At 34.1% G+C, this 10,000-nt stretch overlaps 3 protein-coding genes across 3 annotated transcripts in view; 2 read left to right on the top strand and 1 right to left on the bottom strand.

Annotated features, from left to right (window-relative positions):
* The window catches only part of pald1a (phosphatase domain containing paladin 1a), a 185,565-nt gene that overhangs the window by 8,290 nt on the left and 167,275 nt on the right, over window positions 1-10,000 (top strand). The gene's annotated exons all lie outside the window — the stretch shown is intronic.
* ascc1 (activating signal cointegrator 1 complex subunit 1) overlaps window positions 1-10,000 on the top strand; it is a 192,131-nt gene that overhangs the window by 126,207 nt on the left and 55,924 nt on the right. The gene's annotated exons all lie outside the window — the stretch shown is intronic.
* The window catches only part of LOC137496858 (neuropeptide FF receptor 1-like), a 38,218-nt gene that overhangs the window by 26,673 nt on the left and 1,545 nt on the right, over window positions 1-10,000 (bottom strand). The gene's annotated exons all lie outside the window — the stretch shown is intronic.

Raw genomic sequence — 10,000 nt, 5'->3', positions numbered from 1 at the left:
TCGGCTCAGTTGGCAGTTCTGTGTGGAGTTTGCATGTTCTCCCTGCCTTCACTTGGGTTTGCTCCGGGTTCCCCCGCAGTCCAAACACATGCGGTACAGGTGAATTGGGTAGGCTAAATTGTCCGTAGTGTATGAGTGTGTATGTAAGTTTCCCAGAGATGGGTTGCAGCTGGAAGGGCATCCGCTGCGTAAAAACTTGCTGGACAAGTTGGCGGTTCATTCCGCTGTGGCGACCCCAGATTAATAAAGGAACTAAGCCGACAAGAAAAGGAATGTATGAATGAAAACACACTATGGAACAAATACAGCAAATACTGTGGAAATCAATGGTTTCCAGTTTGCAACAGCCATAACTATTCTAAATGCTACTGGAAAGTGCTTAAATTTGCCTTTTTTTTTTGTGTGTGTGTGGTAAAATTATGGACATATTGCATTATCTACAAAGGGGTGTAATACTATTAGCACTGTATCTTTGCATGCTTCTTGCATGCACACTTCGATTAGTTTACATCCTTAAGCACATTCACAAGTACCATCATCTTTGCATTTCCATGAGAAACATCTTTCTCATTTCCCCTCCATTTGGGCGAGTCTGAGCTTGTCTGCAGGTTGCTAATTGAACAGGCTGTATGCATTAATGGCCAATTACAGTTCCCATTCATCTTTAAATAAAATAAATGACATTTACAATTCAAAGTAATCACTAAAACATCCTTCCAATGTGAGTATAATTCGATTTCCACCCATTTAAAATGTAACTGTAATAGAGTTACTCATACTTTCTGCTTTAAATAAGTTAATTCCCCGTCTAGCAGAGGACTTGTGTGTGGTTTATAACACAGCCCAGCACTGAGCCTCTGTGTGCTTATGAATGCACATGCCTGCAGGCGTTACTGATTTTTTTATAAAGTCACATCAGCAGCTACTGCCTTCCCATGCTAAAGACATTGTTTTTTAGCCGTTTTCCGCAGATCAGAGATAACTGGATTGTTTGGCAGAGTTGACGATTGTGCATGACACTTTTCACAAGTACTTTTTTCCCCACGTAACCATGCGCTCAGAGATGCATATTTCCCGATAAACCCATTAGTTGAAGGGATGCTTCATCCAAAAATAAAACTGTCATGTTACTCTGTACTGCAGATTAAGTGCATCGAATTTAGGATGCACTGTTTTAGCTGTAACACATTTGCTCATGCTTTATATTTGAACGGCTGCTGATGCAGGTGAATGTTCTGTGCTGGTTTTGCTGGATCTCAGTGCAGCTTTTGATACTGTCGATCACTGCACTTTAATTAAGAGGCTGCGTTCTCTTGTGAGCACTACTGGGTCAGCTCTTGCTGACAGGAGTTTTTCTGTGTTTATAGGAACACATATGTCAGACTCTGTTCCTCTGTCCTGTGGTGTGCCTCAAGGTTCTGTCTTAGGCCCTCTTCTTTTTAATCTATATATGCTCCCTCTCAGCAAGATTATTAGTAGTTTTAAAGGTATATCTTACCACTGCTTTGCAGATGATGTACTATTATATTTTTCTTTTAGTCCTGACAGGCTGGACAAACTGTCTCTCTTGCAGGATTTTTTAGTCTTTATTAACAAACAGATGGCATCATTTTCTGCAACTGAACCCTGAGAAAACAGAAATGTTTATTTTATCTCTAGATAGCATCATCCTAATGATCAGGCAAGTTTTTGGGGCTTTATCATCTTCAAATTGCAGTGATATTAGAAATCTTGGTGTCATGTTTGATCGAGCTCTGTGTTTTAATAACCATGTTGAGTCTGTTGTTCATACATGCTTTTTTTTTTACCCGAGGAACATCCCAAAAATCAGAGATATTACGTCAAAGGAAGAGATGGAGATGCTTATCCATGCCTTCATCTCTTCTCGATTGGATTATTGTAATGTTCTGTTCATCTGTTCACTTCACTGGCTTCCTATTAGTTTTAGAGTACATTTTAAGATTCTGGTCATTACATATGAGCTCTGCATGGTCAAGCACCCCTGTATATTCAGGATCTTTTACGTAGTCACTCATGTATAGCCGGTCTCTGACTGTGCTTTCTGTGTGTTGGCCCCACAGCTCTGGAACTCTCTCCTGACAGCACTGAGAACTCTAGGATCAGTTCAACTTTTTAAAAAGCATTTCAAGAGTTCACACTTAGCTGATAATCAATAAAGCATATTTGGCATGCTGTCCCGGGAGAGAGCCCTGAGCTCATAATATTTTTGAGCCGGGGCTCCCTCCCGTTAGAAGGGCGAGAGGGGAATTCGAGGTCAGGTAGGTCTCGAGAACTCCCCTGCTTGTCACTGTGAGAAGTGTAAACTCGGGTTGTATTGGGTGATAATTTGTTTTAGTCGATTGGCTATGGTTTATGTTTTTGTGACGGTGGGAGGAAACCGGGGAACCCGGGGAAAACCCACGCGAACACGGGGAGAACACGCAAACTCCACACAGAAACACCAACCGGCCCGATGGGTTGGACTGGCGGTGTTCTTGCTGTGAGGCAACAGTGCTAGCCACTGGGCCACCGTGTCGCCCGATTAGAAAAAGTGGGGGGATATAGGGGTGGAAAGGGGGGGAGCTTCAAGGCGAAGATAACTGGAGTGAAAAACTCAGGATATTTATAATGCTTCCGTAATCATCTAATAGGGCTGATTACGGAGCTAACAAGGAGCCAGCCGTGTTGATTATAAGCACGTGATCCTCTCGAAATTAGTTTATGAATAAACCACACTTAAACACACACCTTTTTGGTCAAGCTTTTAATTAACAGCATTAGTGATTCTGTATTTGGATTCTTAATTACTTTTAATATTTTTTAACATGCCTTATTTTATTGTCAGGTGATCTTTTAGTTGTTTTCTATTATTTTAAAGCACTTTGTTACTCAATGTCTGGGAAAGGTGGTAAGGAACAGTGATTTATAACACAGCCCAGGACTCTGCTTATGAATGCACATTTCTACAGGCATATTAAATAAATAAATGTAATTGAATAAATAAATAAATAAATAAAAACATTGTGATCATTTACTCTACCTCAGAATATTCAAGCATAGATGTGCATAAGGAAAGTGTGTCCAAAATCTCATACTAATGAACTGTTCAGCTCATACTTTATATTTTAAATTGGTAAATAAGTTATTAATCCCCATCCAATAGGGCACTAATGTAGGGAACAGAGGTTTATAACGAAGTCCAGGACTGTACTTATGAATGCACATGTCTACAGGCATATTAAATAAATAAATAAATAAATCAAATCTTTGTGATCAATTACTCTACCTTGAATTATTCGAGTTCTGCATAGAGGTGTGTCCCAAATCTTATGCTAATGCACTGTTTAGCATAAATGTAATATAGTTGTTCATACTTTTATATTTTAAATTGGTAAATAAGTTTATTCGCCATCCAATAGGGCAATAACGTAGGGAACAGAGGTTTATAACACAGCCCAGGACTGCACTTATGAATGCACATACCTGCAGGCGTATAACAAAAAAAAAATAAAATAAAATAAAAATAAATAAATAAATAAATAAATAAATAAATAAATCAAATCTTTGTGCTCAGTTACTCTACCTTGAATTATTCACTTCTGCATAGAGGTGCGTCCCAAATCTCATACTAATGCACTGTTCAGTGTAACTGTAATACAGTTAGTCATACTTTAAATTTTTAATTGGTAAATAAGTTTATTCCCCATCCAATAGGGCACTAACGTAGGGAACTGAGGTTTATAACACAGCCCAGGACTCTGCTTATGAATGCACATGCCTGCAGGCGTAAAACAGAAATGAATAAACTTTGATCATTTACTCTCCTTCAGGTTGTTCCAATGCTGCATAGAGTAGGTGCGACTCAAACTGCACACACATACGCTGTTCTGTGTTATTGTAATACATATGCCAACCAACAAAGACTTTGAGGACAACACATACACTCTAATGCACTTCATTAAACTCCATTAAACATGTACACAGACATCACCTATATGCAGTAAAACTGCAGATTAACTTTGTCTGTATATAATCACTTATATTTGATTGTAATGCAGTAAAGTTTTGTAAAGCTGCTTTGAAACAATATTTACTGTAAAAAGCGCTATACAAATAATATTGAATTGAATTGCTCATACTTTAATATTTTAAATTGGTAAAAAACTTTATTCCCCTTCCAATAGAGGACTAACATATCGAACAGTGCTTTATAACACAGCCCAAGACTACTTGTCAATGCACATGCCTGCAGATGTATTAAATAAATAAATAAACAAATAAATAAACAAAATAAAAACCTTGTCACCTGTCTACCACGGATTATTCCAGTACTGCATAGAGGTGCGTTCCAAATCTCATGCTAATGCACTGTTCAACGTAACCGTAATACAGTTAGTCATACTTTTATATTTTAAATTGGTGAATAAGTTTATTCCCCATCCAATAGGGGACTAACGTAGGGAACAGAGGTTGATAACACAGTCCAGGACTGTGCTCGTGTGATTTATGAATGCACATACCTGCAGGCATATAAATAAATAAATAGATAAATAAATAAATAAAAACTTTCATCATTTACTTTATCGGATTAATAATGAATCAAATGATGGCTGAATTTGTGTTTTTGGGTGAACTGTCACTTTAAGAGTCTCACAATAGCATAGATACTTTCACAGATACCAATTCTGTACTTTTATTTGCATCAAACCATATTTTATTCAACATTAATCTGAAGAATTTTGCTATTTTTTGAAAAAAAAAAAAAACACTGAATAATTGTGCTTCATTTGTAGCATTTTAAACTATTATAGTACTGGATTTATTTAGCACTGGATTTGCACAATTATTACTTGCTTATTTTAAACATTGTTTTATTATACACTTTATACAATGCATTTTTATTTATCTATTCTTATAAAACATTTATTTTAATTGCAATTTTAATTTTTGTTTTTTTATTTCATTTTTTTATTAATTTTTTTTTATTTAATAATTTTTATTTAATTTAATTGTTATTATTATTTTTATTTTATTACGGCAGAGTTTTTTCAGAATTTCTTTTTCATATTTCTTTTATTTTATAATATTTGATTTCAGAATAACGTCGATGCTCAAGATTTTCACAGATGAAAAAATTCTCAACTTTTACTTGCACCAAACTATATTTTATTGAGCATCGATGTGGTGAATTGTCTAATAGAAATAAAAAAAGGAATATTTGTACTTCATAGCATTTTTAACCCATAATAGTTCCGGATTTATTTATTTGCACAATTATTGCTTGTTTATTTCAAACATTGTTTTATTATTAGAAAACTCCACATAGAGATGCCAACTGACCCAGCCGGGACTCAAACCAGCAACCTTCTTGCTGTGAGGCCACAGTGCTAACCACCGTGTTGCCTTTATTTAAAAAATATTAGTTTTAATCTAATTTGTAAACATTTGTTTATTCATTTGCACAATTATTGCTTATTTATTTTAAACATTGTTTCATCATTATTATTTTTTATCTAGTTTGCAATCATGCATTGCCGATGTATTTTTACAGTATGTACAGTTGAAGTCAGAATTATTTGCCTTCTTTGAATTTGCCTTTCTTTTTTAACTATTTCCCAAATGATGTTGAACAAAGCAAGGAAATGTTCACAGTATGTCTGATAATATTTGTTCTATTGGAGAAAGTCTTATTTGTTTTATTTTGGCTAGAATAAAAGCAGTTATTAATTTTTTTAAACACCATTTTTGGGACAAAATTATTAGCCCCTTTAAGCTATATATTGTTTTTTGATAATCTACAGAACAAACCATCATTATACAATAACTTGCCTAATTACCCAAACCTGCCTAGTTACCCTAATTAACCTAGTGAATCCTTTTAAATGTCACTTTAAGCTGTATAGAAGTGTCTTGAAAAATATCTAGTCTAATATTATTTACTGTTATTATGGCAAAGAGAAAATAAATCAGTTATTAGAGATGAGTTATTAACACTATTATGATTAGAAATATGTAGAAAGAATTCCATTAAACAGAAATTGGGGAGCTAATAAATCAGGGGGGCTAATAATTCTCACTTCAACTGTATCTGTCATTATGAAACCATTTTATTTTTTAATTTAATTTGTTTTTTTCTTAAATTTTTCTTAAATTTTTTTTTTATGATGCCAGAAATGTTTTTTTTTAATTTCTTTTTTTTTTTATTTGATGCTCAGGATTTTCACAGATACTGCAGGATAGATTAAAAAATTCTCAAGCTTTATCTGCATCAGCTCTGCTTTTTAATCACATTTTATTGTAAAATATTTTCCAATAGAGCTGTTTTTTTATATTTCTTCTGTTATGCTGTACTGAACTCACTTGAGTTCACACCTGATGACTTTTCCATCAGTTTTTATCTCTGAAAAGCTGCTTTGACTTGAGTATAAAGCGGTCTCGAAATTAAAACGTCTTAATAGTTGCTGCTTTTGCATGGACTGGGTTTTCTTCAGACGGCTGTGAATGCAAGCAATTTCTCTGACAAGATGATGATGTGAGATGCATGTAAAATTGTGAATATCAGACAAGTAAAATTGAGTTTTTTTTTTTTTTTTTACTGAAATGCATGCAAAAGGGGGTGACATGGTGGCCTTACAGCAAGAAGGTCGCTGGTTTGAGCCTCGGCTGGGTCAGTTGGTGTTTCTGTGTGGAGTTTGCATGTTCTCCCCGTGTTGGCATGGGTTTCCTCCGGGTGCTCCGGTTTTCCCCACAGTCCAAACACATGCACTATAGGGGAATTGGTCAACTAAATTGGCTGTGTGGTATGAGTGTGTATAGGTGTTTCCCAGTATTGAGTTGCAGCTAGAAGGGCATCCGCTATGTAAAACATGCTGGAATAGTTGGTGGTTAATTCCACTGTGGCAACCTGTGATAAATAAAAGAACTTAGCCGAAGGACAATGAATGAATGAATGCAAAAGGCTGCAGTCTGAAGTTGAGGTATTTCACATTGTGTTTTATCTCTCGGCGTGTTTTAATTTCTTCATGCAGCAGATGTACATGTAGATTCACTGGTGGGCGACGCAGTCCCACCAGACTGACTTTATTCATCATTTATTTTTAGTCATTAAATATGTAAAAGTCTTACAGAGATGTTCAGAAGTTCACTTGAGTTTAGTCTTTCTGTAGCAACTTTTAGAGATCAATAAATTTCTGTTTTTCTAATTAATGATTTATTTTCCTTTTTATTTTTTTAAAGGCTTTACTAGGTTAATTAGGTTATAGTAATTAGGCCAGTCATTGTATAACAGTGGTTTGTTCTGGAGACAATCCAAAACTAATATTGCTGAAGGGGCGAATAATATTGACCTTAAAATGGGTTTAATTTAAAAAAAAAATGCTTTTATTGTAGCCGAAATAAAACAAATAAGACTTTCTCCAGAAGAAAAAACATTAGAGGAAACACTGTGAACAACTCCTGAATTTGTTAAACATCATTTGGGAAATAATTGAAAAATATTGATAATGTTTTAATTAATTAATTAATTAATTATTATTATTATTATTTATTATTATTATTATTATTATTATTAATTTGTAAATTTACTTTAAATGTATTAATAAATATTTTATTTTAAAAATTTTATTGTTTTACTTTTTGTGCTCAAATGCATTTTTATTTATTTATTTATCCTTATATATCAAAATATTTGAGTTGCATTTTGAATTGAATAAATTTTGTTAACATAAATGATTTTAATTTTAATTTATTTGACCTTTTTAGCTTAAATGCATTTTTATTTATCCATCCTTGTAAAACATTTATTTTATTGCATTTTGAATTTTGTTTATTTTATATTTTATTATTATTATTTTTTTATTTAACACTAGCAAAGCCCCTATTTTATTTATTTTATATTTTATTCACATTCATTAATTTTCTTGTCGGCTCAGTCCCTTTATTAATCTGGGGCCGTCACCACGGAATGAACCGCCAACTTATCCAGCATATGTTTTTACGCAGCGGATGCCCTTCCAGCTGCAACTCATCACTCATCAACACCCATACACACTCATTCACACGCTCGTACACTACGGTAAATTTTAGCATAGCCAATTCACCTGTACCGCATGCCTTTGGCCTTTGTGGGAAACCGGAGCACCTGGGGGAATCCCACGCCAACACAGGGAGAACATGCAAACTCCACACAGAAATGCCAACTGACCCAGCCTAGGCTCGAACCAGCGACCTTTCTTGCTGTGAGACAAATGTGCTACCCACTGCGCCACCGTGACGCCCTTATTATTTTATTTTAATTTATTGTATTTTAATTTGAACACTAGCAAAGCCCCTGTTTGTATTCTCTCATTCCCTAATACAGTATGCATCATTTCTAACTTTAAATGCAGAATGACAGGACTCCTGCACATGTATTTCTCTGTCACACGTCCATCATTCTGCAGCACCTCTCAGACTCCGCTGATGCAGAAATATTAGATCTCAGTCTGATTCTGAACTCATATATAATGCAGAATGATGGAACCAACATGTAAATGTCAGATTAAATGTTTGGATCAGAGCGCTCAGTGATTATAATTATTCAATGTCACAAGGGGAATTTCATAGTTCATTTTTGATTATTTCGACCTTTAAACTTTGAATAATTTATATGCTGTCTTACTGTACATGTAGATACTGTACACCGAAAAATACTCTACCAATCAAATCTGCAGGTTAAACAAGCTGGCTTGCACTTAAAATACTTTATATTTGGATAAAGTCACACTTAAATCATTTATTTATTCAGTTTCCTTCGGCTTAGTCCTTTATTTATTAGAGTTTGCCACAGCGGAATGAACCAGCATATTTTTTACACCGCGAATGCCCTTCTAGCTGCATCGCAGTACTGGAAAACACCCATGCACACTCATTCACATACACTATGTCCAGTTTAGTTAATCAGTTCCCCTATAGAGCATGTGTTTTGACTGTGGGGGAAACCGGACCACCCGGAAGAAAACCCACTGGGAGAACATGCAAACTCCACATAGAAACGCCAGCTGATCCAGCCACGACTCAAACCAGCGACCTTCTTGCTGTGAGGCCACAGTGCTAACCACTGAGCCACCGTGCCACCCTACTTAATTTATAATAATTTTTTTTTCTACAAAGCTTGCTGATTACTCAAAATACTGAATATATAACAATCTTCTAATACAAGACTTTAAAATAGCACTAATTAATAATGCAACTGAGACATTTTTTACGACTGCAATATTAAATTAAATGCAAGAAGGCAGAGTGTTATTAATGCATACCTCAGATTAAAATCATCTCAAAAAGCTTTTTTATAATGTTATTGAAGCTTTTTTGTGAACATTAAGACTATAAATAAAAATGCAATAAAAATAAATGTTTTATAAGGATGGATAAATAAAAATGCATTTAAGCACAACAGAATTGAATAAAAAAATACATTCAAATTCAAAATGCAACTCAAATAAATATGAAATAAAATGCAAGAAGGCAGAGTGTTAATAATGCATAATTTAGATTAAAAGTGTCTTCAAAATAACCACTTTACTCCTATATAATAATATTATTTAAGCTTTTTTATGAACATTTTAATACTATAAATAAAAATGTATTAAAGCACAAAAAGGTAAACTAAACTCAATTTCAAAATGCAACTCAAATAAACATGAAATTAAATGCAAGAAGGTAAAGTGCTATTAATGCATATCTCAGATTAAAAGTGTCTTCAAAATAATCCCTTTACTTTAATTTAATAATATTATTTAAGCTTTGCGCATATTTTTAAAGACTGTAATATTAAATTAAATGCAAGAAGGCAGAGAATGCATAGCTCAGATTAAAAGTGCCTTCAAAATAATTACTTTACTGCTATTTAACAATGTTGTTTAGGCTTTTTTTTTGTGTACATTATTATTAATGCATAGCTCAGATTAATAGTGTCTTCAAAATAACAACTGTGCTGCTATTTAATAATATTATTTAAACA

This window comes from Danio rerio, chromosome 12 (genome assembly GCF_049306965.1).
Source record: "Danio rerio strain Tuebingen ecotype United States chromosome 12, GRCz12tu, whole genome shotgun sequence".
NCBI lineage: Eukaryota > Metazoa > Chordata > Actinopteri > Cypriniformes > Danionidae > Danio > Danio rerio.
The sequence above is the reverse complement of the archived record's forward strand: the minus strand, read 5'-3'. Positions and strand labels throughout refer to the sequence as shown.